The sequence below is a fragment of the Arachis ipaensis genome, chromosome B7 (genome assembly GCF_059453495.1).
Source record: "Arachis ipaensis isolate K30076 ecotype BB chromosome B7, ASM5945349v1, whole genome shotgun sequence".
NCBI lineage: Eukaryota > Viridiplantae > Streptophyta > Magnoliopsida > Fabales > Fabaceae > Arachis > Arachis ipaensis.
Genome location: NC_142442.1, coordinates 128,451,566 through 128,477,845, shown reverse-complemented (window position 1 = coordinate 128,477,845; position 26,280 = coordinate 128,451,566). Strand labels below are relative to the sequence as shown.

The 26,280-nt window shown below is 36.6% G+C and overlaps 1 non-coding gene across 1 annotated transcript; it reads left to right on the top strand.

Moving 5' to 3' along the window:
* The first annotated feature begins 1,929 nt into the window (after positions 1-1,929).
* Positions 1,930-2,038, top strand: LOC148554090 (small nucleolar RNA R71). The gene has a single exon (XR_015893098.1). It is a non-coding gene; the product is annotated as a small nucleolar RNA R71 (small nucleolar RNA).
* Positions 2,039-26,280: the final 24,242 nt, after the last annotated feature.

The following is a 26,280-nucleotide window of genomic DNA, read 5'->3' as shown; positions in this document are numbered from 1 at the left end:
GTGTTTTTCAAGTGCAATTGTAAAAATGAGAGGGCATAAATATAAATACTTATTGTGCAATGATGGAGAATATGTTGGAGTTTTGGAGATGCTTTGTCTTCGTAAATTCTGCTTTCCTCTGTTTTCTGATTCACGCACGCAAGTCCTCCTATGGCAAGCTGTGTGTAGGTGGATCACCGTTGTCAATGGCTACCATCCATCCTTCCAGTGAAAAGGGTCCAGGTGCGCTGTCACCGCACGGCTAATCATCTGCAGGTTCTCAATCGTACCGGAATAAGATTTACTATCCTTTTGCATCTGTCACTACGCCCAGCACTCATGAGTTTGAAGCTCGTCACAGTCATTCAATCCATGAATCCTACTCGGAATACCACAGACAAGATTTAGACTTTTCGGATTCTCTTGAATGCTGCCATCAATCTAGCTTATACCACGAAGATTCTGATTAAGAGATCCAAGAGATATTCATTCATTCTATGGTGAACGGGAGTGGTTGTCAGGCACGCGTTCGTGGGGGAATAATGATGATTGTCACGTTCATCACATTCATGTTGAAGTGCGAATGGATATCTTAGATAGGAACACGCATGTTTGAATAGAAAACAGAAACACTTGCATTAATTCATCGAGACACAGCAGAGCTCCTCACCCCCAACAATGGAGTTTAGAAACTCATGCTGTCAAAGAGTACAGAATTCAGATCTAAAAATGTCATGAGATACAAAATAAGTCTCTAAAAGTTGTTTAAATACTAAACTAGTAACCTAGGTTTACAGAAAATGAGTAAACTATGATAGATAGTGCAGAAATCTACTTCTGGGGCCCACTTGGTGTGTGCTGGGGCTGAGACTAAAGCTTCTCACGTGCCTGGGCTGTTTTGGGCATTCAACGTCAGGCTGTAACCTGTTTCTGGCGTTGAACTCCAACTTGTAACGTGTTTCTGGCGCTGGACGCCAGACTGCAACATGGAACTGGTGTTGAACGCCAGTTTACGTCATCTATCCTTGAGCAAAGTATGAACTATTATATATTTCTGGAAAGCCCTTGATTTCTACTTTCCAACGCAATTAGAAGTGCGTCAATTGGACTCCTGTAGCTCCAGAAATTCTATTTCGAGTGCAGAGAGGTCAGGATCCAACAACATCAGTAGTTCTTTTTCAGCCTGAATCAGATTTTTGCTCAGCTCCCTCAATTTCAGCCAGAAATTACTTGAAATTACAGAAAAACACACAAACTCATAGTAAAGTCCAGAAATATGAATTTTGCCTAGAAACTAATGAAAATAAACTAAAAACTAACTAAAATATACTAAAAACTATATGAAATTAACCCCAAAAAGCGTATAAAATATCCGCTCATCACTCTGCTTAGGAGTCTCGATATGTTCCTGAGAAGATAGGAATGGTGGCCTGTTGTTGAACCTATTCTGGGTTCTTCCACCTTGATTATTATTGAAGCCTTGCTGAGGCTTCTGTTGATCCTTCCATGAAAGGTTAGGATGATTCCTCCATGATGGATTGTAGGTGTATTCATAGGGTTCTCCCATGTAATTCACCTCCTCCATCATGGGTTGGTTAGGATCATAAGCTTCTACTTCAGAGGAAGCTTCTTGGGTGTAGCCAGCTGCAGCTTGCATTCCAGTTAAATGCTGAGAGATCATATTAACCTGCTGGGTCAAGATCTTGCTCTGAGCTAATGTGGTATGCAGAGTGTCTACTTCAAGAACTCCTTTCTTCTGAGCTACCCCATTATTTACAGGCTTTCTCTCAGAAGCATACATGAATTGGTTGTTTGCAACCATCTCAATGAGTTCTCTTACTTTTGCAGGCATTTTTTTCAAGTGGAGTGATCCACCTGCAGAGCTGTCCAATGATATTTTGGACATCTCAGACAAACCATCATAGAAGATGCCCAAGATAGACCATTCTGAGAGCATTTCAGAAGGACATCTCCTGATTAGTTGCTTGAATCTTTCCCAAGCTTCATAGAGGGATTCACCTTCTTTTTGTTTGAAGGTTTGAACTTCCACTCTGATTTTGCTCATCTTCTGAGGTGGAAAGAACTTGGCCAAGAAAGCATTGACCAGTTTTTCCCAGGAGTCTAGGCTTTCCTTAGGTTGAGAATCCAACCATATCCTAGCTCTATCTCTAACCGCAAAGGAAAAGAGCATAAGTTTGTAGACCTCAGGATCCACTCTATTGGTCTTAATAGTGTCACAGATTTGCAAGAATTCAGATAGAAACTGATGTAGATCTTCCAGTGGAAGTCTATGAAATTTGTAATTCTGTGGCATTAGAGAGACTAATTGAGGCTTAAGCTCAAAGTTATTTACTCTAATGGCAAGTATGGAGATACTTCTTCCATAGAAATTAGAGGTTGGTATGGTGTAGTCACCAAGAACCTTTCTTGCATCTCCTTCATTATTAGGCTTGGCTGCCATGTTTTCAACTTCTTGTTTGAAAATCTCTGTTAGGTTTCTTCCAGAGTATTGTGCTTTAGCTTGTTGTAACTGCCTCCTTAGAGTCCTATCAGGTTCAAGATCAGAATTTAAGAGAGGTTCTTTATCTCTGTTTCTGCTCATAAACAAGAAAAAGAAAACAAGAAAGAAGAAGAATGGGAGCTCTATGTTCAAGAACAGAGGACTCCCTGTGAGATGTGAAGAAAAAAAGAAGAATGAAGATAGAGAGAAGAGGGAAAGAATTCGGCTATGAGGAGTAGAAGAATTCGAAAATTAGAAGTAAAAAGAGAAAATATTTTGTTTTTATTTTATTTATTAATTAAATTCAAAAATTAAAGCTAATTAATTAAAAAGAATTGAAAATTAAATAATGAATTTCGAAAAAAAAGAGAGAGAAATAGAGAAGATATTTTCGAAAATTAGAAGAGGGAAGAATTAGTTAGGAAGTTTTGAAAAAGAAGAAAGAGAAAACAAGTAACTAATTAAGAAAAGATCTGAAAATAAGATAAAATAGAAGATTAGAAAATATTTGAATTTAAAATTTGAAATTTGAAAAGATAAGATAGAAATTGAAAAGATTTGAAAAAGATTTGATTTTGAAATTTGAAATTAGAAAAGATAAGATAAGAATTTGAAAAAGATTTAGAAGAGATAAGATTTGAAATTTGACTTTTGAAAAAGATTTAATTTTGAAATTTGAAATTTTAAATTTTGAAATTGAATTTTAAAATTTGAATTTGAAATAAGATAATGTAAGATTTTTGAATTTTAAAGAAAGATAAAAAGATAAGATAGTAATTTGAAAAAGATATTATTTTTGAAAATATTTGATTTTAAAAAGATTTGAAATTGAAATTTAAAACTAAGATAAGATAAGATAGTAATTTTGAAATTAAAATTTGAAATCTTTTTGATATTTTCGAAAATTAAGATAAAAAAGATAGAAAAGATATTTTTTTATTTTTTTGAATTAATGAAGAAAGAGAAAAACAACCAAAAGACACCAATCTTAAAATTTTTAGATCTAAAGACACTAGAATTCAAAAATTTTAAAGAAAAACACTTAAAGATACCAAACTTAAAAATTTTAAAGATCAAAACAAAAGGAAAAACAAGAACAACTTGAAGACCAAGAAGAACACCAAGAACAAATTTTCGAAAATTTAAAGCAATTAAAGAACTTGCAATGGATACCAAACTTAAGATTTGACGCTAGACTCAAACAAAAGACACTATTTTTGAAAATTTTTTGGACTCAAGAAATTCGAACTCTAACAAGAACAAGAACAAAAGACTCAAACAAAAGATAAAAATTAATAAGGAAAAAGATTTTTGAAAATTTTTTTATTTTTTTTATTTTTTCGAAAAAGAAAGTAAAAGACTCAAATAAAATTAAAAGCAATACCTAATCTAAGCAACAAGATAATCCGTTAGTTTGTTCAAACTCAAACAATCCCCGGCAACGGCGCCAAAAACTTGGTTTACGGATTCCCACACTCCATACAACTGAACCAGCAAGTGCACTGGGTCGTCCAAGCAATACCTGAGGTGAGTCAGGGTCGATCCCACGAGGATTGTCAGCTTGGATCAAACAGTGGTTATCTTGTAAATCTTAGTTAGGCGGATAGAAAAGTTGTGTAATTGTTTAAGCGCATAAAAGTAAAATAAAGAAAACGTTACTCAATAATTGTGAATCTAATCATAAGAAGATGGTTAAGGCTTCAGAGATGCTTTGTTCTTCTGGATCAATGCTTTCTTACTGTCTACTTCAACTGTGAATGATTTTTTCTATAGCAGGTTGTATGTGATCAATGCCGGTTTGAGCACCCGCCAATCTTCCTCTAGGCTGAATACCAGGTTTAGTGCGCATCCAGTCTGAATGAGGGTAAAGCTCCTGCAGTTCATCCCCTTGGTGATCCTACTTAAAATGCCATAGACAAGGTCGAATCTTCTGGATCAGAGAATGCTGCGCCTTGATTCTAGCCTTTACCATAAAGACCCTAATCTCCCCATACCTCGGCTGAACTGATGTCTCGAGAAGTCCCCAATGAAGTCGTAGAATAGCCGTCTAAGAGACGTATCCTCAAGCTAGTGGTTCATTGATATCCGATGAAAGATGCTCGTTGAACCTATATAGAATAGAGATAACCTTGTGCCAGTTCAACTCATTCATAAGGTTGAAGAACGAAGATATATCTTAGGAGAGGATCAAACACAAATTGAAAATAGAATAGTAATACTTTTATTAATCCATAAAATTCAGCAGAACTCCTAACCTTAACCTAAGAGGTTTAGTGACTCATGCTAATAGAAGAAATACAATGATAAACGTGAAAGTGGGCAAGAGTTCTTAACAATAGTGAACTCTTGTCTATATATACTAATCTAATAACTAAGGATTACAGAAATATGATAGGCTTAGGCTTGTAGTGCGAAAATCTACTTCTGAGGCCCACCTGGTGAGTGTTTGGGCTGAGCTTTAGTGTCTCCCACGTGCTAGGAGTCCTTAGGGCCGTTGGACGCTGGCTAAGGGTCCTTTTTGGGCGTTGGACGCTGGTCACCTCCTTGTGGGTGTTGGACGCCAGGACTGGGGTAGATGGCTGCGTTGCATACCAGTTTTGGGCCTTTAATTCTGAAGCAAAGTATGGACTATTATATATTTCTGAAAAGTCCTAGATGTTAGATTTCCATAGCCATTGAGAACGCTTCATTTGAACTACTGTAGCTCCAGAAAAGCTCCTTTGAGTATATGGAGGTCAGATCCTAACAGCATCTGTAGTACTTTCTCTGTCTCTGAATAAAATTTTTGCTCCAACTCCTCAATTTCAGCCAGAAAATACCTGAAATTGCATAAAAATACAAAAACTCAAAGTAGAATCCAAAAATGTGAATTTTATACTAAAACCTATGAAAACACAATAAAACTTAAACAAAACATGTTAAAAACTATATGAAAATGATGCCAAAAAGTGTATAAAATATCTGCTCATCATGCTGCCAGAATTATTTTTCAATATCTCAGCCAGGTAATCTCTTAATTTGCCATACTGTTAACTTTCCTTACCAATTACTGACTTCCTTGCCTTCTTAAGTTCCCTTTGCATGCTCTTGTAGTGAATTTACATGTTATAATCCTTCTTTATGTGTTCTAATGCTTCCTTTTGTGTGAGCTTTAGTTGTATCCATAATCGCTTCTTAAGTTTCTGAGTAAGCCATCTCACGTTTTCCTGAATGCTTCCAAAGTCCCGATTGCATGTATGCTCAAGAAAAAAAAGTCTTGATTTGGAAACAATATTCACATGAATTCCATGAGAAAAAAAATTTAGAAGGGACAATTTTCCTTAGCACACTTGGCTCTTGACCTCAGCTTGTCATCCTTTAGCCACTGTAATTCTCTATGAGCTATTTTCCAGTCCTTTAGCGCCCTCTTGAACTGGTCCAAAGTGTCAAACTTTATACCAATTTCTAGCTTCACTTCTCCAAATTCAGCACCCTCCGAGAAGTCATCAAAACCAGTCCTGTGAACATCATTCTCTGCATCGCTTCTAATAGGACTGTGTAAGTCTTCTGATTCATAGAAACACTTTCTCATCATTTGACTCCTTATGAGCGCGTGTTTCTCCCAAAAAGGATCCAACAAAAGGGTCATCCCCAGCCTCTTCATCATTTTCTACATGTTCATGATGTTCATGATGTTCTTCACCTCCATCATCTCCAATTTCAATTGGGGTCTGACTTGACTTAGAGTTTTCCACGTGCTTTGTAGTTCGTTGTTGTAGTATTGAAATTCTCCTTACTTTCTTATATTCCTTCTTCTTTCGAGGTTTAGAGGAATTGCTAAGTACGGGAGTCTCTTCATTAGTAACTTTTTTTCCTTTTGGAGAAGTAACTTTCTTTCCATTTGGAGAACAGTTACTGTCCACGGCCTTCTTCTTTTTTATCACTCTTGCATGCTTCTCTTCAATATCAGTGTTAGATTGGTCAACACCAGGCGGTGGGGGCTTGTACAGCTCATCTTCAGCGCTCTCGTAACCATCATCATCACTGTCATCATCAGAAATAGGAGGATCACCAGCTTTATCACACCCTATAGCATCTTCATCACCAAGAATATGATGCTCAAAATATATATAGAACTCCTCACATTCCTTGTTTCGCATTTTGTGCTTCCTTGAAGCATTGATCTCTAAATCTCCAAAAATAGAATGCAAACCGGCTTCAAAATTTGCAGCATTTGGATCAAACCACATCATTACTTTGTAATCATTGTACCCCAGGCTCTTGAATAATTCTTTCAAATAAAAAAAGTCCATAAGGTCCAGATCCATCTCTGGAAACCTCTAAACTAACCCATCCCAGTAACTCAACTCTCCCCGTTTATTCCTCACAAATTTTCCTCCATGGTTGAACACAGGAATAGAAAATTTCTCCATCTATTAAGTATAAACACAATTATCATTTGAATAAATTGGGACAATAGTTACTTAAAGAATCAGGAACATGTATGTCTTTTTTTATTATGACATAAAGTGATACTAGTCTTTCTGCTAATCATTAGTTTCAGCAATTATATACAAATAAATTGAAGCCCCAAAAAGTAGCAACAAATGCATAAATAATTCCAAATGTGGCAAAATGTGTCATGCAAACAAGTTGAAAAATATGGGACCACCATACTTTCTAGAAGATTAAACAATTTGTTCCAAATAACGGGACCACCATGAGAATAACTGACAAAGGGTTACACTAACTGATAAAAGTATCACCATTTTTTACCAAACGTCTTCTTTCTTGCTGGTACGTTGAAGAAGAATCATTACTTTTGTTACTGCAGAGCCAAGACTCTTTGACTTCAGCTTCTCCTTAGGGTTAATAGGTAATAATAGTGGGTAACTGGAGGTTAAGGGCAAACTGAAACAAATATAAAGGAAGGAAATCTACAAAACAATGTCGTCCCACTGCAGATGTGGCAGTAACGGACACGTCAGTTCACATAACGAGACAGCAAAGCAATTCCGTTCCATTTTGTTACATGGACTGACGGAAGGATGTAACGTGTCCAACGTCTCTCATCCTGGGGGATCTATTTATTACTTTTTTTTCTTCAGAGTCTAAGTTGTCCGAACGCGAAATTCTCAGGGACCTAATTATTACTTTACTCAAGGAATTATTAGTTAGTTATTACTGGTTATTGGTATAGCAAGATACAAGTCCAAGTGTATATATAAATTCCTATAAAGATGTAGAATGCAAAAGTTGAAATCATAATTCCAATTCTCTTGTATGTTCTCAAACTCTCAATCTCTCTTACATATACCTAAGCCACCGATACCATTTTAATGGTATAAGAGCTTCAAAGATATCAATGGCGGAACTAATACAAGCTATGGCTGATGCCGCAAATCCAACACCAACAAGTGCAACTCCAAATCCAACTGCTAACCATGCAGTGGTGGTGCACAGCTTCTTAATTCTGATTTCAATCAAGCTAGAAGAAAATTATTTTGCTTGGAGAGATCAAGTTGAAGTCTTAATTGAAGCGCATGAACTCATGGACTTTGTTAATGGCGTGAATAGTCCAAGGCAGTTTTGTTTAGAGGAAGATGCAAGAAATGGTGTGTTAGCTCATGAGTTCAAGATCTAGAAGAGACAAGATTCTTTCTTGAAGACATGGCTCTTGGCTTTGATGACTCCATCATTTGCCATAAGAATGGTAGGTTGCTTAACCTCACATCAGATTTAGCAGATACTTCAAACTTTCTTTGCTACACAGATGAAAGCAAAGGTGCAACAATTAAAATTAAAACTCACAACACGAAGGAGGAAGGTTCGATGACAAATTATTTGTTGGAGATAAAGAAAATTATGATGTGTTGATCTCGGTAGGAGCTCAGATTGTTGAATCAGCTCATATTGAATCAATCTTAGAAGGGCTTTCTAAAGAATACAGTTCCTTCATAATATCGATTAACACCAGACACACACCTCTCTAAATTGGAGGGATGGAAGCAATGTTAATGACTCAAGGGTGGATAGAAAAGTTCAAGAAACTAGAACTAATATTAGCTAATATAGCGTAGTTTAAACAAAATCAAAGAAGGTACAACGTTGAATTCTCTTACAATAATATAGGAGGAGGTAGAAACTACTCTTATAATGGTAGAGGAGGCTTTGCACCAAGAGGCAGAGGTTATGATAAAATTGGTTTCAAAAGAACAAGTTCGAATTCGGGAAAAGGAGCTTATGGTAACTATGGAAGAAGCTTTGATAGACTAGTTTGCCAAGTTTGTGAAAGAATAGGACATAGTGCACTTGATTGCTGGTACAGATACAATAAATAGTACAGTAGTGGAAATAAAAATTTCCAGTCACAAGGAAGAATGAGTACAAATCTTACCACAAGTAATATTCTTACTGATCAAGCTACCGTCTATGACCCAAATTGGTACCCAGACTTTGGTGCGACGCATCACATAACCCCAGATAGGAGCAATTTCTCAAAATTTACAAGTTACAATGGCAATGAGCAAGTAATTATTAGTAATGATCATGTTTTAGAAATATCTAATATTGGAATTTTACTTTTAAAACCATTTTCCTATAAGCATCTTTTTACATTGAATAAATTGCTATATATTTCAGAAATTACCAAAAATCTTTTAAGTGTTCATAAGTTTGTTTGTAATAATCATGTGTGGGATGAATTTCATTCTAATAAGTGTTTGGTGAAGTTAAGCATGGATTGTACAGCTTTGGTCAAGCAAATGTACAAACTTTGGCACGTAAGATTAGGCTACCCCTCTCCTTAAATTCTATCCAAAATTCTCAAAGATTGTAATATTCTCTATCAAATTCCTATTTCCCTTTGTAGTTCTTGTTAGATGGGAAAGTCTCAACAGCTTCCTTTTCCAACTTCTTCAACAATCTTTTCAGCTTCTTTAGAATTGTTGTACACTGATATTTTGGGTTCATCCCCAGTTGCTTCAATAAATAGATCCAGATATTACATTCACTTTATTGATGCTTATTCCAAATTTACATGGATTTATATTTTGCAAAATAGATCACAAATTTATTCGATCTTTCTTGCTTTTAAGAAAATGGTAGAACTTCAATTAGGTACTAAAATAAAAGAATTGCAATCAGATAATGCAAAAGAGTTTTTGTGTTTATCTAACTTCTTGAGAGCTGAACGTATTGTGCACAGGTTCTCTTGTCTACATCTTTACCAATATAATGGTGTAGCCAAAAGAAAACATAAGCACATCACAACCGGGTCTCACTTTGATGGCAGAAGCTATTGTGCCTGTTCAATATTGACCTGATGCATTCATAACAACTGCCACTTTGATCAATATATTGCCCACAACAGTGCTGAGCTATGATTCCCCAAGCTGCAAATTGTATGCTAAAGCTTCCTTACTGTAGATGATGAAAGTCTTTGACTACTTGTGCTACCCCACACCAGACCCTACAACAAAAATAAGTTACAATTCATATTTGAACCATGTATCTACCTTGGCCCCCCACCACAATACAAAGGTTTCAAATGTCTTAAGAAAGATGGCAAGGTCCTCATCACAAGAAATGTTATATTTCAAGAAGATAGCTTCCCATTCAAAGACCCCAGCCTTGGTTTTCTTTCTACTTCAACACCTTCTCTAGAAAATTCATTACCCTCTACTACAACAATTATCCCTCTCATACATCCCAATGCACCTCTTCTCACTCACAACCACTAAATTCTTAACCCAAACCTGGAACCATGTTTGCAGACTAACTCTGCACTATCAACCACACGTCACCAAATTAGTGATCCAAGCACCACTAGATTAGAATTAGCCCTTAATCCTCCCCAAAATACATCCACTACCTCACTCTCATCACAAAATCTTGCCCCAATAAACCTCAACACTCACTCTATAACTACCTAAGCTAAAAATGGTATCACCAAACCCATACTTTTTAACATTGGACTCCACACTTATCCTTTACCAAAATTAGCCAAAGAGGCCTTATCCATACCACACTGGAAGCAAGAAATGGATGAGGAGTATGCAGCGTTAATAAGAAACAGCACAAGGCAATTTACTACTTTGCCCCCAAAACAAAGTGCCATTGGAAGCAAGTGGGTCTTTCGAGTAAAACAGAACCAAGATGGCTCTATCAACAAGTTTAAAGCTAGATTGGTTGTCCAAGGATTCAACCAAAGACCAGTAATCGACTTTAAAGAAACCTTCAGTCCTGTGGTCAAACCAGCTACTATAAGGATCATCCTTACCTTGACACTGCAGAATAATTGGCCTATAATTCAACTTGATGTTAATAACGCTTTTCTAAATGGAAGCTTACAAGAGGAGGTATATATGCGACAACCACAATGTTTTTAAATAGGTTACTCAGAGGTTGTGTGTAAGCTGACTCGGTTGTTTTATGGGATGAAACAAGTACCTAGATCCTAGTTCAATACTTTAAAAGTAGCTTTATATGCTATGGGATTCTCTTCTACCAAGTCTGATATCTCTCTGTTCTTTAGACATACCAAAGAAGCTACACTTTTTCTTCTTGTGATTGCCAACAACATTATCGTCATTAGGACTTCTCAAAGAGTAATTGCAGCATTAGTACATCATTTAAACTCTGCCTTTTCACTTACAGATATATGAATTTTGAAGTAATTTTTGGGGATTAAAGTTGTTAAAACAATATCTGAGGGTCTATTATTAACTCAAGCAAAGTGCATTGATAATCTATTAAAGAAGGTTAAGATGGGAGACTCAAGAGCAGCACCTTCTCCCATGACTTCAAATCTGAAGTTAACTTCTACAAATGGAGACCCTTTTGAGCATGTTAGTTTTTATCGATCCATTGTGGGCAGCCTTTAATATTTTGCCATCACTAAACCTGAAATTGCCTTTTGTGTCAACAAAGTTTGTCAATTCATGCAATGTCCTCTTGACAAACATTGAAGGCTGTGAAATGCATTTTTAGGTATTTATAAGGGACAAGATCATTTGGTTTACACCTTAGAAAATCTTTTGAGCTTAGTCTTAAAGGATATATTGATTTTAATTGGGCTTCTAATATCAAAGATTGCAAATCCACTGCTGGATACTATGTCATATTTAGACCAAACCCTATGTCTTGGTGCTCCAAGAAGCAAACTTCAGTCTCTTGATCTAGGACTGAGGCCGAGTACAGAGGCATTGCAAGTGTGGTAGCTGAATTGTTATGGGTTCGAAAGCTTCTTGCTAAAATTCAAATTGTTGTGCCCACTCCCAAAGTGTATTGCGACAATGCGGGTGATGTTCTTATGTCTGCAAATCCTGTCCAGCATTCCTGATTGAAACATTTCAAGATTAACCTTCATTTAGTTTGAGATCATGTAGCTAAAGGAAGAATACAGATTCATTATATTCCAGGAGATGCTCAGATTGCTGATGTTATGACTAAGGCAGTAAGTTATGCCAAATTTGCTGAATTTCGCAGCAAACTCAATATTGAAAAACTTCAATCGTTGAGTTTGAGAGGGGATAAAAGGATAAAAGAGTAATTAGAGAAAGTTAATAGTTAATTAGAGTTTGTTAAATGAACTATTAGTTAGTTATTACTGGTTACTAATATAGCAAGTTACAAGTCCAAGTGTATATATAAATCCCTGTAAAGATGTAGAATATAGAAGTTGAAATCATAATCCCTAATCCCAATTCTCTCATATGTTCTCAAACTCTCAATCTCTTACACATACCTGAGCCACCGATACTATTTTAGACTATCGTTGGAAGTTGGATTAATGAAAGTTACAAGGATAGATTGATGTTTAAGAAAGTGAAAATAATACTACCCTTTGCCTAATGGGCAACAGGCACATGGATAATGATCTTACTTCATAATAATTCTATTAAAAACAAAAACTAAATTAATGGAGTATGAAAAATGCTAGTTGAATTACAGAATAAGTTATTTTTGTAATTAAGTCGAACTAAGTTTTTTTAACTAAAATTCTTTGTTATTAAATTTTAAGCTATTAGATTAATTTAATTGAATTTAGTTACTAAAATAATTTGATCATATTGCATATTATAGATATATTGATATGAATAATAAGAGGCATAACAAAGAGCGACTAGCAACTTAGCTAAGAGCTAGAGAAAAATTTTGCCTGCGCGTATGCATGTAAGACTTGTCTCTTTGCTGGGATGCTATTTTACTATTTTTTATTTTATTATTGAGTAGTAAATTGAGATTCACTCAGTTATTGTCAGAAATGATATTTCATAGGGATCTGGGGGTGCCATTTTGGGAGAATACGCAGGAAGCGTATTACATTGACAATATGAAGGGGTGTATTGCTTATATGCGCAACATGCGTCTAACCCCTGCAGATCCTTAAATACGGTGCACTCTCTCTTCAATATGATGCTTCCTCTCTCACTCTCATTTTCAACTACTTTATCTCTCTCGTACTCTCATTTTCCTTATACTCTCTTAGACTCTCGCCGTCAAGCATTTGATTTCTCCTATTGAACCCGCAACATCAACATCAAGTTTCTTTTTCTCTCAAGAAATTAATAAGTAAATTATTTTAATAACAGTAATATAGTTAGTAGATTAATTATGTATTTTTTTTAGGTTTTTAAATATGAAGTAGAATAATAATCACAGTTATAATTATTATTTAAATTAATTAGTGTCAATTAGTAGTTAGAAAAAACTAATAATATATAATTAGAGAGTATGTTTTTATTACGTGTTTAGATATATGATGTTGATATTAATTAGTATAATATTAAATATATTTGAAATATATATATATATATATATATATATATTTAAATATGAAAGTATTTTTAATTATTGTTAGTGAGTGAGATAGTTATAGAGTTAGATATAATTTACTGTTCAGTTTTTAGAGGAACTAATTAACTCTCTCAGGTCTACTAAGGGTGTATGTTATATAAACTAGCTAGGCCCAAGTTTCTTGAGTGATATAATTCATTTTAGTAATACATTACTCCTTCTCTGTTTTCTCTCTATTCTCTTTTATGCTTCTCTGAATTCTCATAATTTTTTCCTTCTTCCCGTAATCATCTATTCTTCTCTTTGTTCTTCAACATCTGTATTTGTTTTCCTTCATCATTTTTCATCAATGGCGTTAGTTCTTGCTGACAATTCTAACAAAGCTTTACTGGTTCCTCTAACGGATAAATTGGCGGAAAACAATTTTTTCTACTTGGTCTCAACAAGTTCTTCTCACGATTGAGCTTCTTGAGTTGCAAGATCATCTCAACAGATATAAAGTCCCTTCAAGATTCAGTACTGATGCCGAAAAAGCTGCAAACACTGAATCATAAGCTTTCAAGGAATGGAAGAAGAAGGATCTTGCCTTTCTCACTTGGCTTCTTGCCTCAATTTCTGATTTGTTCAAGAACAGAATTGTTCAATGCACCTGGTTTCATGAAGCATGGATCATCATTTAGTCCTACTTCACTACCACATCTAAGACCAGAATTCAAAGTCTCAAGTCACAGCTGTGATCTATAAGAAAAATTGGTTCAGTGAAAGAATATCTTCAGAAAATTCAAAAGCTTGTTGATGCACTATTCTCAATTGGATATCAACTTCCTGATGATGACCATATCCAAATTATTTTTGATGGTCTTCCAGAAGAATTCTTAGGTAATATCTCATCCGTCATGTCCAGGTTATCTTCCTTTACTGTAGTTGAAGCAGAATCATTTTTGCTAGCATATGAAGATATGCTAGATCGCTTTAAGCGACCAGAAACTGGTATACCCATGGCGAATTTAACTCGGTCATCCATGTTCTTTACCAATAATGGTAGAAGCACGTTTGCTCATCGTGCCAGAGGTGGTAGATTTGGAAGAGAGGGAAGATTTTTCTCTCCATGCCCTCAATGCCAATTCTGTGGCCGCCTTGGCCATGTTGTGCAAACATGTTACTTTCGTTTTGACCAAAGTTTCCAGAATAACTCTTCTCAAAATGCCGCTCAAATCCCCTTTGGCAATTCTCTCCCACCATCACCATCTTCCAGTTTTCACCAACCTCACGCATATTACACTGCACCATCATCATCCTCTGTGGCAGAATCTTCATGGTACCCTGATTCGGGTGCAAGCCACCACATGACTAATGATCGTAAGAATCTTATGATTGCCAACAATAATGCTCAAGGTCTTGATCTCTTTGTGGGTAATGGTCAAGGTATTTCTGTCCCAACTATAGGTTCCTCTTTGTTATATGATAGTTCTCATAATATGTATTACAAATTGCATAATCTTCTTCATGCACCAACTATCACACAAAATCTTTTAATGTCTCAAAATTTACAGCGGATAATCATATGTATTTTGAGTTATGGCCTAACCATTGTGCTGTGCGTGATCAAGATTCCCGGAAGCTTCTTCTCCAAGGCACTGCTGAGGGAGGAATTTATAAGCTTCAAGATTTAGTTGTTCCAAGATTGTGTTTGAATAAATCTCTTGTGTCTTCTTTTGCTGATTCAAATTCTGGCTCTTGTTATAATAATTCTTGTTTGTCAACAAATTCAGTTGCTATGTCAAGAAACAAATGTGAGCCCTCTCAAAATGTGCATAAATGTGTGTCTAAGTTTGTTAACTCCCCAAATTCTGAAGTTCAGAATGCTATTGATGCCAAGTCTGTATATTCTTTGACTTTTTTATAATAAAAACGTTGTTGATGTGTCCACTATATCATCTCCATCTACTACTCATCCTAATGCTATTCATAATAATGATTCATATAATGCTATATCATCGCGATATACTACTCATACTAACGCTCATCATAATAATGACTCTTCCAATGCTATATCCTCTCTAGATACTACTAATACTAATGCCCATCATAATAATGATTCATGTACTGCTATTTCTTCTCCTGTTGCTTTCAAGTCTATTTTGTGTACACCTAATAATTTTGAAATATGGCATAAAAGACTTGGACATTGTGGCATCAAAATTGTACTTAATGTTCTTAAGAAATGTGATATCAAATCTGATTATAACTCTAATACTCATTTGGTATGTGAATTTTGTTCTATTGCTAAGATGCACAAACAATCATTTCAAACCTCTGAACACAGTTACACTTCTCCCTTGGAATTGGTCTATGGTGATATTTGGGGACCCTCACCAATAGCTTCTAGAAATGGTTTCAAATACTATGTGTGCTTTGTTGATACTTTTTCTAAATTCACTTGCATTTTTTCTATTGACTCATAAGTCTCAAGTTTTAATTGCTTTTCAGAATTTTAAAACTTTAATGGAAGTCCAAACAGGTTTCAAATTAAAATCTCTTCAAACTAATCATGGCTTAGAATTTTTATAATAAGCTTTTACATGTTTTCTTCAAAATGAAGGTATTGCTCACAGGTTGGCTTGTCCATATACACATGAGCAGCAAGGTAGTGTTGAACGCAAACATAGACATATCACAGAGATGGGATTGTCTATGCTTGCAACAGCTGGCTTACCTTTTCAATTTTGGGAAGATGCCTTCACCACTGTGGCTCACCTTATTAATAGACTACCGACTCTTATGTTGCAAGCTAAGTCACCTTTTGAGGTTATTTTCCATCAACAACCAGATTATCAATCATTAAAGATCTTCGGGTGTGGATGCTATCCTTATTTAAGGCCATACAACAAGAGGAAGATGGATTACGGATCAGAATTGTGTATATTTCTTGGTTATGACAACCAACACAAGGGATATAAATGTCTATCAAAATCTAGAAAATTGTACCTTGCTCAACATGTGATCTTTGAAGAAAAACTCTTTCCTTACAATGAGCATTTCAGAGAAATACTATCATCCTCTCCAAATTCCCAACCATCAAGTACTGCTCCATCTGAATCCCTGATTCCAATTCCTTCATCATTTATACCCATCCTATCACATCCTCAACCTATACATATTGAAAACACTATAAATAATATCCCTGTACCTTCTTATACCTCAGACCAGCCACCTTCCAACTCAATTCCAATTAGTGAAAATGAAGTCCATATCCCTTTTAATAATGCACCTACTATTGCCTCTCATCCCACAAATACTCATCAAATGATAACTCGGTCAAAAAATGGCATTACCAAGCCCAAAAATTATATCTCCACAAATACAACTGATCCATATTGCTTGAAAACATTACCAAAAAATGCCAAGCATGCTATGCAGTTTGATCATTGGAAGAAAGCTATGCAAACTGAGTACAATGCTCTTATGAGATGTAAGACATGGTCTCTACAACTTCCTCCACCTAATTCCATAGTGGTGCCTTGTAAATGGGTTTTTGCAATAAAGAAAAACTCAGTTGGGGATATATTACGCTACAAGGCACGCCTAGTAGCGAAAGGCTTTCATCAACATGAAGGAATAGATTTTGAGAAAGTCTACAGCCCAGTTATATGACCTCAGACTGTAAGAATTGTACTTTCCCTTATGCTTACTAATGGCTGGCATATGCGTCAATTCGACTTTGACAACGCATTTCTAAATGGAATGCTTGCTGAAAACGTTTATATGCATCAGCCTCACCAATTTGCATCATCAAATTTATCTCTGGTATGTAAATTGCATAAATCTATTTATGGCCTTAAACAGGCTCCAAGGGCATGGTTCAATACTCTTGCTAACACTTTAAAATACTTTGGCTTTGAAAAAACAAATTCTGATCACTCTTTATTTGTTAGAAGAACTAATACATCTGTTTTATATTTACTAGCTTATGTGGATGATATTATTCTAACTGGGAGCTCCAATTCTGATATAGATAGTTTAATACTATAGTTAAATAAAATTTTTCTTTTAAAAGATTTAGGTAAGCTGAGCTACTTTGTTGGATTGGAAGTGAATTATTTGGATAGTGGAAGAGTCTTATTAAGCCAAATAGAGTTGGGATGTATAATCCCATTATTTTGGAGGATGCCCGGGAAAAACTCCTAGGAAAATTAAGGATCAAATGTTGGAACCTCATGGGTAAGGATAAGGTAATGGAATTGATAGAGAAATTCATAGACCTAGGTAGGATAGGAGAATGGATAAAGGGAATAGAGATGATGATAGAGATCATACCGAGAAACAGAAAAATTCCGTACGGGTACAACTATTATTTGAACGAAGTTATAAAAATGCGATCTTTGTTGTCTAATAGAACAAACACTAATACCTTAATTGAGTCGGTCAAGATCAAATCTGTTTATCAAAGTGCTTCTTTGATTATTCAAGACATCTCTTTTCAACTGAGAAAGAAAACAAGATCATTTCATTGCATTTTTAGTAGAATAGTAAAGGATATTCCATTAGTAATGAAAAAAGGGGTAGAGGGGATCCGTATATGTTGTTCAGGTCGATCTGAAGGCGCAGAAATAGCTAGAACTGAATGCGGAAAGTATGGAAAAACATCTCGTAATGTATTTAACCAGAAAATCAATTATGCTTCCGCGGAAGTATCTAATCGTTACGGAATCTTAAGTGTCAAAGTGTGGATTTCATATAGTAAAAAAAATAATATGGTCATCAAATACGTTTCTGCAATTCTATTAATTTCTTTTTGCTATTTGATCATTCATATCCTCTCTAAGATACTTCAGACGGAGACCCTTGGGATAATAAAACAAATCCCTATGTTCATGGGTGGGGCGTCCGCCTTTTACTTTATTTTTAAAGCAAGAACGCGCTTTTCCAAGCTCATGACGCTCTATTCCTTTATGCTCAGTTCGTCTTCTCTTTTCGTGGGGAATCATGTGCATGAACCAAACATAGCCATTTTAGTGGTGATTTGCGTCTGTTGTTCCTTTTTCTTTTCTTCTTTTTTATCTCGGAGGAGATCTCCATGGAATTTTATATATTCTTTTTGACAATTTTGACAAGTCGCTTTTTCATGTCACCGGAAATGATCCTATGGGAGATTGCCTTAGTACTAGAACTCATATTCCTGTTTGGCTTCAATTATAGAGAGAAGAAGGAAAACAACCAACTTCCTATGTGGGTCTTCCTCTCTTTCATTCTCCTCTTCCTTCTTCCGAGTTTCTATATATTTTATTTAGGAGTTTTCTGCTATATTAATTAACTTTTAGTGATTCTATTATCCGCCGCGGGGGCAGGATGTGTTCACTTCATGTGTCTCAGCAAGACAGAACGGGGAGAAACATTAGGATTGTGGGTTTATATAATCTCGAATGTTTTTTTGGGTTTCATTCTTAGAAAAGAAGGCGAGACCTTCCCCAAAATAACAATCTGCTTTCTCGTTGCCATTCTTTGCTTGTTCATCTTATTATGGCTACTAAGTAAAATAAAATACCAAACAATCTATTCCGTTCTTTCAGAATCAAAGACCACACTTCGGGGCGTTTTCTTCCCTGCATTATATGTTCTAAATCGCTTATTTTTACATGATTCTTCTGTGGATATGAGCCTTTGGATAGCTAGCCTCTTTATTCAAATTCTCGTTCTTCTGCTACTTAAATTCATCCTTAAAAAGGAAGATGAAGATCCAGATAGAGAAGGATGAAGGGGATAAGGTATATCTCCCTAAGCGAGTTAGGTTTTTGAATCCTTATTCGGGAGAGAAAAAAGTCTATAGGGAGGGCTGACACTAGTAGGCACGGGCTGAAGTGTCAAAAAATAGCGTTCTGGGGGTGTAAAGTTAAGCTGGCGTAAGGTCTGTCGTCAGGGTGTAGCGTAAAGCCCTTACTTCACCAGATCTGGTAGTAGAGCCCTGTGATTCAATGCATAACGGAAAGCAACCTAGCTATATTAACTAACGAGATCCAGAGAGAACAAGCCTTGCAAATTCCCCTTATAATGTAGAATTAAGTGGGAAAGATTAGTCAAGTCTTTATTAACATTATTAGATTAGAGACGTAACTTCCAACTCCTAACAACCCTTTGGCAAAAGCCAACGATTGAGAAAGATGGGATTGACTTCGTCATCCCCGAAAGCAAGGTATGGAGTTCTAATACCCTTGGTATCCACTAATTTGCTGTTGAGCCCTTGTCCTTCACCAGAAGGTGAGAACTGCTATCTCTTTTTAGTAGCAAACGGCCCGAACTGCATGTGACTGATTAGATCTACACATTCAGGAGGAGATTCAGCCTTAAAGCACAGGTATGTATATTGACCATACAGCACCGGCGCATACAAGGAACTTCCCTATTGTAGAGAAAAAGAAAAAAGCATTCCTTTCAAGTCCCTTTTTACTCCTTAGTCTGTTGTCAGAGCGGCCGGAGACTGGTCTGATTCTTTTACCGCGGGAAAAATGATTAATTGCTTGCTTCAGGACTGAGAGATTCTGATTGACTCTTTACACTTGGCTTGAATAAAAGAGATTACCTGACTGAGAATACGGATTATGGCTCTATGACCTCAGAGCAGCCTAAGGCAAGTTGATCTAGAATCCCGCTTTATACCATTTTCAAACCTCTATCCTTGAAGTTCTTACCTCTCTACTACTGTAATTTAGCCTTTTCAAGCCTGAGATGAGGAAGCAGAGTTACGGACCAGAAATGAGAGACTTGTTTCCAGTTAACCTTTTCCTCTCCCAAGGTTCTTAGTTTAGGACTGAGACGGATTTCTTGCTCCTTCGTAAGGAAATTCCTTTTTGCGAAAGGGTAATCCCAATGCCCCATAAAAGAGCTTAAGCTTTCATTGTCGTTATAAACCAGTGGGTGAGATAAGAAACTTACAAGCCATATACACCAAACAAGCTAGCCACAGCTAGAAAAGACCTGTTGTGCTCTTACATGGGCCTACGCCACTACATGTTGAAATATACAACCATGCGGATGGACTCGCTGAAGTATCTAGCCAGCCCGTGAGGAAAGGCGGCAGATGATACTATCAAAGTTCGTACGTCACCCAGAAGCTCTAAATGAGTATGACAAGGGGCAGGCAATAGCAGACCACCTGCGGATCATCCCGTGCCTTACTATTAGCTTTATTTTTGGATGAAGCTATTCAGTGGCAAATATTCTTTGATGGAAAATGGAAATGGAGTTGGAGCAGCCCCTTTCTACATGCTATCTTAAAGCTTTCCCATAGCTATCAAGTATCTGTTCTTTTACTGAACTGACTGACTTCTCTTGATTGACTATCTTGATGCGGAGGGGCCGGAACCCGCTTCTTCCAGAACCAAGATCTTCCATTTCTCACAGAGCAGGCCTTTCAGTGCTTTCTAGCAGCCGTGGGAGCCTTTGGCTTAGCCACGCGTACCGACAAAAGAATTCTTCACCCAGCAAAACTCTAGCTATTGACTTGGATGTGTCCTCAGTCCCATTTTGATACAAATGTGAAACGAAAGTTTTCATGATCTTGCTGTATGCTTCCGCCTTCAAAATGAAGTGAAAATGTGAATCTACGAGCGTAGGATAGGATAGCCAGCCACAGGTTCCCCTACAAACTATTCGAGTTATAATTTCTTATTGTTCTGATCCAGTTCGCCTTACTCTAGTTACCTAAACCTCTTATCAATGGGTATTAGGCATATGCATTTTCATCTTCGATTCCACCCTGTTTTGGGGCATACTTTTCTTTGCTTCCTTCCGACTACTAAGCTGCTTTATAGGCTAAAGCCTCCTATCTACGGTAGCTGACGCAGCAAGACCCGATACGATTTCAGTCTCTTTCACTGTGGCAAAGCAAAGAGGAAGGCCTCGTCCGCTGATCTTGAGGTTGGTAATAAGCTAGACCAATGAAGGTGAACAGTTGAACAGTAGTACAGAGGATGAGAATGTACCTGGAGCCTGGGATCCGGCTGACGTAGAGGCCTATGCACTGTAATTATTCAATTACTGGCTGCTACAAGTTATGACATCTGATCCCGATTCTATAAGCAAAACAGAACCAAACGAATTCATTCGAGCGAGAAATTCTTCACTAACAAGGGGCGGACCCTGATTAGTTGGTCCATCGTAAACCAGAAGGTACCCCTAATCCAAGAACACTCCTCTTAAACTCAGGGGATGCAGGACAGGTGGGGGCAACTATGGGGGATGAGGTTGGAGGTGCACAGGGACAATCCAACCAGAACGGGTGAAGGTCAAGGGGACTTTGCTATGGTGGGAATGACGGTACCCGCTTTTGTCTCGCGTTGTTTCAAAGAGGGGGGCCTTTGCCTGTGTTTGCATAGAAGACTGCAACAGTCGCAGCTGCACGTTCGGCTCCAGCCGGAAGTCGTGAGTCAAGTATGTATTTGGCTTGTGGCTTTCAGTCCTCTCTTTGCGTCTATCTTCGCTGTGCTGTCTAGCGGAGACTTTATTGGTCTTCACTAAATGGCTTGTCGTCTTTTGATGGAGTAACCCTGGTAGAAGGCTGAACACCTTCTAACCTAACCAGGGAAATGACTTAGAATCGTGATAAGGATTTATTTCGAATAGCTGGTAAATTCATTCTCTTAGTCCGTGGTAGTTCCATTCCAGCCCACCTAGTGCCCAGTCATGCATTTTTAGTCTTAAGCTAAGTGCTTTCCATCTGCCAGCCATCCATCTAAGGTCAGCCCTGTAAATCATGTTGCTTGTATGCGAAGTTTGTATTCGTAGGTTTTGATGAATGACAAACCAACAAACGACATGAAAGACAAACCAACAAACAACTTGAATGAACAAGCATGTTGAAAGATCAACCAACATTCAACATTGAGGAATGAAGAGTTGAAAGCAACACAACAACAACAAGAAACTCAAGTCCACAACATTTGAAGACAAGTATAGTGTCTTAGGACTTAGGTAACTTCTTGTTAAGAACCAATTGCTAAATCTCTCAACACACACTCACAAAATGTTTTGATGCACATCTTGCAATTCGATGCTAGCCAAATGGTTTAAAAACTTGTTTTCAAAGGTACAAAAGCATAGGAATTGACTCCAACAAGTTTGAGATCAATCCTAAGTATTTTGAAGTGATTTTAAGCCATTCTTTAAGGTTTGCATCGATGCACACTCATCTTGCATCGATGCAAAGCATGCAACGACTTGTTGCATCGATGCAAAGATGTTTGCATCGATGCAACCTAGCTGAAAATTCAAATTTCAGCTTCAAAGACACATTTGCATCGATGCAAAGTGTTATGCATCGATGCAAATGATTCAAAAACATAAAAAACGGCTAGTTTTAACAAAACGGCTCCATCCCATTAACTCCCCAACGTTTCTAAGGTTTGGGAAGTCTATAAATAGATGGATTGAAGCCTTATTTCATACATGTGAGTATTTGCAAACTATCTTGTTCATATTCTTTCATTCTACACATTTTTAAGGTGTTATAATACACAATTTGAGAGAGCAATATCAATTGGTTCAATAGTGCTAAACTTGTAATCATACACTCTTCTAGAGAGTACTCATTTCATCTCAACAATTCTTTGAGAATTGTTTTCTTGTACACTTTGTAAATTGGAGTGTGATCTCCAAGGTTGAGTCAAGAGTTATAAACACTATAGTCGGTGAGGATACCAAAGAAGTATACTAAGTACTCAAGGCAAATCTTAGAGAAGGTATCTCTAAGTGGAGTAGGTTAGTATACGAGTGGTGATCATATACCGTGAGGTGTTAGAAACTAAGGACTCGGATTGTAAAAGGTTTTGTGCGAGCACCTTGAAGCTTGGCAATAGTGGAACTTCTCAATAGCGATTGAGAAAGAAAGTGGACGTAGGACAAGGATTGTGCCGAACCACTCTAAATAGCGTTTGCATCTCTCTAAACTCATCTCTTCAATATTATTGTCTTTTACCTTTGAGCAAATAAATTGTGATCGAAAAGTAGCTTCGTAAGTACTTAAGGAATGGCTTAAGTCCGATTGGTGAAAAGCTTGATCAATTTATTTGAGTTGGTGTCTATTGGAAAGTAAAAGCTCCTTATAAATGCTTAGCAATTGAGTTAAGCTCTTGGAAAAATACTAGTACAATAACACTTTTGTATATTGTCTTTAACTTTCCCAAAAAGATTTATTGTTGTTGCAATACTCAATTCACCCCCCCCCTCTTGAGTAATTGTGCATAGGTTCTACAAGTGGCATCAGAGCTTAACCCTTTGAAAGACTTAACCGTTTAAGGGAAAAGATCATGGCAAGCACAAGCTTTAACAACAACAACACTAGTGAAGGTAACTCAACCGCTAGACCTCCTCTTTTTAGCGGAACAAATTACTCTTATTGGAAAAATAAGATGAGAATTTGGATCCGTTCTCAAGATGTGAGAATTTGGAAAGTGATTGAGAATGGAAATCACATTCCAACAAAGACAACAAGCGCTAAAGAAGGAGAAGTCTCCGTCTTAAAGCAAGTACCGAAAGGAGAAAATGAATATAGTGACGATGATTGGAAGAAAGTGGCAATGAATGATAAAGCCATCAACTTCATTCGTTGTGCACTTAACGAGCATGATTATATGAAGATCTCTACATGTGAAACCGCTAAAGAGATTTGGGATAAACTCCAAATCACTTACGAAGGAACCGACCACGTTAAAGAATCAAAGGTATTTATGTTGGTTCATGAATGGGAAAATTTTAAAATGAAAGATGAAGAGAGCATTGAAGAAGCTCTTGAAAGACTCTCCAAGATCTTCAACAACCTAAGCATGCTTGGCACAAAATACAATGATAAACAAATTGTGGCCAAGGTGCTTACAAGCCTTACACCAAAATGGAACTCCAAAGTGAACGCCATTGTGGAAGGAAGGCTCTATGATCAACTTACATTTGATCAACTACGAGGTAATCTTCTCACCTATGAAATGACTATGCTAAATAGACAAAAAGGTGAAGAAAGCAAGAAGAAAAGTCTCGCCCTTAAAACAACATCACTACAAGAAGAGAGTGATGATAATGAAGAAGAAGGAGATGAAGAATTTGCACTCTTATTAAAAAGATTCAATAAGTTTGCAATGAAGAAAAACTTCAAGAGCAAAACAAAGGTACCAAAATGCTATGAGTGTGGAGAAGTTGGACACATTAAACCCAATTGTCCAAAACTTCAAAAGGAGGACAAAAACAAGAAATTTAAGAAGAAGGAGAAAGCATACATATCATGGGAGAACGAGGATGAATCCGACTCCGATGACGACGAGGTTGCAAATCTTTGCTTAATGGCAAGCGAAGAAAAGGTTAGTAATGACAACTCCACTTCTTTTAATTTACAAGATGAATATGATGCCTTACTTGAGGTGTACACAAAACTTACCCAAGATTATTCTCTCCTAAAGAAAAAGAATATGGATCTGAGATGTTGAAAAACGAGAATATCAATCTTGGAAAAGATAAGTGTAGCACAAGTAGTGATCCATACAAATCTTGTAAAATGCATGAAAATGAAATTACAAATCTTAAGAACACTTTAGCTAAGTTCAATGAATCTTCAAAGAACTTAGATAAAATGTTGAAAAACCAAAAGCATGTTCATAATAAGGAAGGTTTAGGTTTTGAAAAAGGAAAATTTAAAAATACTAAAACTCCTATTAGGCAACCGCAAGCCCAAAAGGCAAGCATGCCTAAAAGGAATGAAGCCTTTAAACATCCTCCTCAACATGCTTCATTTAGAAATTATAATCACAATGCATATAGATCAAAAGATGTTGCATTTAGGAAACAACCTAGGCAACCATTTAGAAACATGCATAGGATGCATAATCCAAATGTCATATGTCATTATTGTAATCAAGTAGGTCATATAGCACCCGTATGCTTTACTAGAATTAAACATATAAACTTTCGTAGTCAAGATACGAGATGGGCACCTTATGGGCATTATGCTCATACTAACCATCAAGGACCCAAATTCACTTGGGTACCTAAATCCCAATTTTAATTGTTTTGTAGGTACGTGTTGGAGCTAAGGATACAAATTGGTATGTTGATAGTGGATGCTCCAAACACATGACCGGCGATGAATCAAAGTTCACCGCAATAGAACCTACAAACGGAGGAAACGTGATCTATGGAGACAACAACACCGGCAAAGTAATCGGCGTTGGAAAAGTTGGTAAAAATTCTTCTACCTCCATAGATAATGTTATACTTGTCAAAGGTCTCAAACATAATCTCATTAGTGTTAGCCAACTTTGTGACAAAGGAAACTTAGTCACCTTTGATTCAAAATGTTGTTTGATAAAAAGGCAAGACACTAATGAAATTGTGCTAATTGGACACCGTGTTGACAATGTATACATGATTAATCTAGATGAAGTTTCTTCAAATGATGTGAAATGCCTTGTTAGTAAAAATGATGAAACTTGGTTATGGCATCGTAGAGTAGCTCATGCTAACATGGACCATCTTAGCAAGTTGGTCTCTAAAGAGTTAGTAATTGGCTTACCAAAGCTACGTTTTGAAAAAGACGTCCTTTGCGACGCATGTCAAAAGGGAAAACAAGTAAAGGCCTCTTTTAAATCCAAAAACATTGTTTCAACAACAAGGCCATTACAACTTTTGCACATGGATTTATTTGGTCCTTCTAGGACTATGAGCTTTGGTGGCAATTACTATGCTTTAGTTATTGTTGATGATTTCTCTCGATTTACATGGACCTTGTTCCTAGCAAACAAGAGTGATGCATTTCGAGCATTCAAAAGATTAGCCAAAGTTATTCAAAATGAAAAGAATTTGCATATATCATCTATTAGAAGTGATCATGGTGGAGAATTTGAAAACAATCTTTTTGAAACTTTTTGTGAAGAAAATGGCATTGAGCATAATTTTTCCTCTCCTAGAACACCACAACAAAATGGTGTGGTTGAAAGGAAAAATCGTCATTTAGAAGAAATGGCGAGAACTATGCTCAATGAGGC